The following is a 5,620-nucleotide window of genomic DNA, read 5'->3' on the forward strand; positions in this document are numbered from 1 at the left end:
GCCTGGCCAACCGCGGCTAAAGCCCCTCACGTGCACCAGCTGGCCACCGAGCGCCCTGGCCCAAGCCTTTGGTCGCGGTTCGTCTGCCGAACTGCGACTAAAGACTTCATTAGTCGCGGTTCCTACAGTTTCGCGACTAATGGGGCTGGACGGAAGCCTCTTTTTCTACCAGTGTACACAGAATCTTACGAGCAGCGTGGTTTAAAATAAGGCGTTGCTGCTACGTAGCAGTAGCGCGCGCACACAAAACTCGCTGTTGAAATAAATTTAGCAGTAGCGCGCTCACTCTAAGACGCGCTACTTCTATAATTGCCACGCCGCCACCGCGAGGCTAGTTCTAGCAGCAGCGCGTTAATATGAAGAGCGCTACTGCTACAGATCATAGCAGCAGCGCATTTGCTCAATAACCGCTACTGCTAAGTTTACTACAAAAATTTAGTCCCACCTCGCTCCGTGAAGAGAGTTTCTACCACCTTAAATATGTTACTTCTCAAACTTTCACAATCTATTTTTACAAATCATATTGTACACAAAAAGATCATTGATCATCAATGTATTTTTATGTCTATTTTTACATGCCGACACATACCAGTAGCGTGTTCTTTGTGAAAGGCGCTACTGCTAGGTCGTTTAGCAGTAGCGCCTTTCTCTATAGTGCACTAATGCTAAGCCATTCCATCTCCCCCCACTCTCCTCTATGCGATACACTCACACTCACAATCACTGGATCTCCCCCTCAACCCCCCGCACTGGTCCTCCCCCGTTGCCCCTCCTCCCTCTGCGTTGCCGTCACCTCCTCCTCCTTGCTGGACTCATTACCGGCCTCCTCCTCCATCTTCCCTCCACTCGCCGCTGGCCGGCCCCTCCTCGCTCCGCCTTCCTCCTCCGTCCTCCGTCCACTCACCGCCGGCCGGCCCCTCCTCGCCCCACCTTCCTCCTCCGTCCTACTCTCTTCTCCCTCCTCGAGTCGCCTCTCCTTCTCCCTCCTCCCTCCTCCATCCACAACCCCTCCTTCCTGCTACATTTTGATTTAGTAGGCTAGTTCATATGCAACATTTTGATTTAGTTGATATGATTTAGTTGATTTAGTAGGCTAGTTGATTTGGAACATTTTGATTTAGTTGATTTAGTTGATTTAGTAGGCTAGTTGATTTAGTATGCACCATTTTATTGTTATTTTTTCTGTACATGGATAGCTAGATGTTTTTTTTTCTATAATAAGTATTTTTTTGGCAAAATGTAGGTGCCAATTTAGTTAAATTTGCCACTTGTTTTTTTAATCAATTATCTTAGGCAATAGGGGTCAACTTAGATGAAATGTCTTTGTAGGTGGTACCCTGATTTGGTAGATATTTGTGAATTTTTTTTTCGGCAATAGGTGCCACCGAAATGCTTTGGTTGGTGGTACCTTGTCATCTAATATGTTAACTAGATCTTAGGATTATAATTGTCCATCAAATTGCTTCTCGCGGAAGAACCAAAAATATCACATGCTACTATTTTTCTTTCATGTGAAGTGGATTGTTAATCCTTTGCTCATATTGCTTTAGGAAAATGGCGCCACCACCACCACCACCATGTTGACTGTGCAAGTCAAGGTGTGCCAGCAGCCTTGCAACTAGCAAGCTGTTCGACATCTACTTCCAGCCGAGTTTTTGTCATGCGGTGGTAAGAAATTAGATGAAATGTAACAACTATCTTTCTTTTAGTGTTGGCATTACTGCATTGTGTCATTTTGCTTTTTTACACAGATCGTCCCATGCAATGTGAGGTTGAAATTCAACAAGCTGACAGGAGACACTGTGACATTTGAGGCTCCTGGGGGGGCATACACTATGGAGGTCAAGAAAGGACGCAATATGTCGCAGATTGGAGGAGATGGATGGGCCCGTTTCCTCACCCGAATGCGTCTTACTAGTGGTGAGTTGATTAGCTTCTCCTCCAGAGCAGAAAGACCCAAGCTGGTTGTCATTTATGTCAACCTGGTGGAAGATGATGAACATGACGAAGATGGTGAAGATAATGAGGACCCACTCGATGAAGATGATGAGAACCCACTTCATGAAGCCATCATAGCTCAAAGAATGAGGCTGAGCGAGGAGGAGGTGTGCAACCTATGGGACATAATTCTGCCACATGATGACTTTGTCGGGGTGCCATTCGTGACCCGCCTGACAAGTACCATGGTCGATCGGCATGAAATGGTATGTTATACTGACTGTAGTAATTTGATGATATATATATATATATATATATATATATATATATATATATATATATATATGCTTTATTGTTATACTTACAAATGCAAATTATCCGATGATATGCTTAGTGTAGAGTCCAATGATATGCTGTGTGGAATCTAGTCGATGATATGCTTTAGTGTAGAGTCTGCTCACATGCTTACTAGTGCAGAATCCAAGAAACTATTAATACTGTAGATAATCCATATATACTTATTAGTAGAATTAATGCTTAATTAGTACAAATGTGTAGTACTGTGTCTTTTGATAGTGTAGAAATCTATACTTAATAGAAATATATTTGCAAGAGTATGTGCGAGGCTATTTATTAATTGATATGTTCTTATTCAGAAATTGCCAAACAACCTATCTGTGAGTTGTGGTATCGAGCATGATGAAGAAGTCTTAGGTGGACTACGCCTTACCGCAAGGGACTCCGTCACCACCTGTACTTACCGCATGGACACAGACGGCCGCACACACTTAAACTCGGTTGGGTGGAAGAGATTCCTCGTTGGCAAGAATCTTCATGTTGGACAGGCCATCCTAATTACTATCAGGAACACCCACCGCCCAGGCTTGAGGATGATGATCGTCATTGATATCTGATGACCCACAAGTGTAGGGGATCTATCATAGTCCTTTCGATAAGTAAGAGTGTCGAACCCAACGAGGAGCAGAAGGAAATGACAAGCGGTTTTTAGTAAGATATTCTCTGCAAGCACTGAAATTATCGGTAACAGATAGTTTTGTGATAAGGTAATTTGTAATGGGTAACAAGTAACAAGAGTAAATAAAGTGCAGCAAGATGGCCCAATCCTTTTTGTAGCAAAGGACAAGCCTGGACAAACTCTTATATGAAGGAAAACGCTCCTGAGGACACATGGGAATTATCGTCAAGCTAGTTTTCATCACGCTCATATGATTCACATTCAGTACTTTGATAATTTGATATGTGGGTGGACCAGTGCTTGGGTGCTGTCCTTACTTGGAAAAGCATCCCACTTATGATTAACTCCTATTACAAGCATCCGCAACTACAAAAGAAGTATTAAGGTAAACCTAACCATAGCATGAAACATATGGTTCCAAATCAGCCCCTTACGAAGCAACGCATAAACTAGGGTTTAAGCTTGTGTCACTCTAGCAACCCATCATCTACTTATTACTTCCCAATGCCTTCCCCTAGGCCCAAATAATGGTGAAGTGTCATTTAGTTGATGTTCACATAACACCACTAGAGGAAAGACAACATACATCTCATCAAAATATCAAATGAATACCAAATTCACATGACTACTAATAGCAAGACTTCTCCCATGTCCTCAGGAACAAACGTAACTACTCACAAAGCATATTCATGTTCATAATCAGAGGAGTATTAATATGCATAATGGATCTGTACATATAATCTTCCACCAAGTAAATCAACTAGCATCAACTACAAGGAGTAATCAACACTACTAGCAACCTACAGGTACCAATCTGAGGTTTGGATACAAAGATTGGATACAAGAGATGAACTAGGGTTTGAGAGAAGATGGTGCTGGTGAAGATGTTGATGAAGATTGATCCCCTCCCAATGAGAGGATCGTTGGTATGACGATGGTGATGACTTCCCCCTCCCGGAGGGAAGTTTCCCCGGCAGAATAGCTCTGCAGGAGCCCTAGATTGGTTCCGCCAAGGTTCCGCCTCGTGGTAGTGGAGTTTCTTCCTGAAAGCTTGCTTATGATTTTTTTCCAGGGTAGAAGACACCATATAGACAAAGATGGGCACCGGAGGCCTGTCAGGGGGTCCATGAGGCAGGGGGCGTGCACAGGGGGTAGGGCGCCCCCACCCTCGTGGCCAGGGTGTGGGCCCCCTCTAGTACTTTCTTCGCTCAGTATTTTTTATTAATTCCAAAAATAACTTCCGTGGAGTTTCAGGACTTTTGGAGTTGCGCAGAATAGGTCTCTAATATTTACTCCTTTTCCAGCCCAGAATTCCAGCTGCCGAATTCTCCCTCTTCATCTAAACCTTGTAAAATAAGAGAGAATAGGCATAAGTATTGTGACATAACCTATAATAGCAGCCCATAAAGCAATAAATATTGATATAAAAGCATGATGCAAAATGGACGTAATAACTCCCCCAAGCTTAGACCTTGCTTATCCTCAAGCGGAAGCCAAAAACCATAAATATGTCCACATGTTTAGAGATAGAGGTGTCGATAAATAAAATACGGACGTGAGGGCATCATGATCATTCTTATAACAACAACATAGATCTATTTTGTCATATGATTTCTTATGCTAAAGTAATAATCTATTCACGATGTCAAGTACGAATAAGAAACTTCATTGGAAACTAACAAACTATAATCTCAGTCATTGAAGCAATTGCAATTTATCATAACATCAGAAAGAGTCAATATAAGAGCTTTTCAGCAAGTCCAGATACTCAACTATCATTTAGTCTTTCACAATTTCTAACACTCATGCAATACTTATGCGTATGGAGCTTTAATCAGACACAGAGAAAGATAGGGGCTTATAGTTTCGCCTCCCAACCTTTTACCTCAAGGGTAACGTCAACAATAATAATTCATGCTAACTTACATCCAATTGGGTATATATATCAGGATCTTTCCAACACAATGTGCTTGCCAAAGGATAAAATGTAAAAAGGAAAGGTGAAGATCACAATGACTCTTGCATAAGGAATAAGACAAAAGTAAAAGATAGGCCCTTCACAGAGGGAAGTAGAGGTTGTCATGCGCTTTCATAGTTGGATGCACGAAATTTTAATGCAAAAGAACGTCACTTTATATTGCCACTTGTGATATGGACCTTTATTATGCTGTCCGTTGCTTTTATTTCTTCTACATCACAAGATCGTATAAATCTTATTTTCTCCACACTACTAAATCATACATATTTAGAGAGCAATTTTTATTGCATGCACCGATGACAACTTACTTGAAGGATCTTACTCAATCCATAGGTAGGTATGGTGGACTCTCATGGCAAAACAAGTTTAAGGGATATTCGAAAGCACAAGTAGTATCTCTACTTGGTGTAAAGAATTGGCTAGCATGAGGGAGAAAGGCAAGCTCAACATGTTGGATGATCCATGACAACATACTTTATTCAGATATAAGAAAACATAACCCATTACGTTGTCTTCCTTGTCCAACATCAACTCTTTAGCATGTCATACTTTAACGTGTGCTCACAATCATAGAAGATGTCCAAGATAGTGTATCTATATGTGAAAACCTCTCTTTCTTTATTACTTCCTATTAATTGCAACGATGACCAAAGCTATGATTGTCAACTCTCAACAACTTTTATTCATCATACTCTTTATATGTGAAGTCATTACTCTCCATAAGACCA

This window comes from Triticum dicoccoides, chromosome 6B (assembly GCF_002162155.2).
Source record: "Triticum dicoccoides isolate Atlit2015 ecotype Zavitan chromosome 6B, WEW_v2.0, whole genome shotgun sequence".
NCBI classification, from domain to species: domain Eukaryota; kingdom Viridiplantae; phylum Streptophyta; class Magnoliopsida; order Poales; family Poaceae; genus Triticum; species Triticum dicoccoides.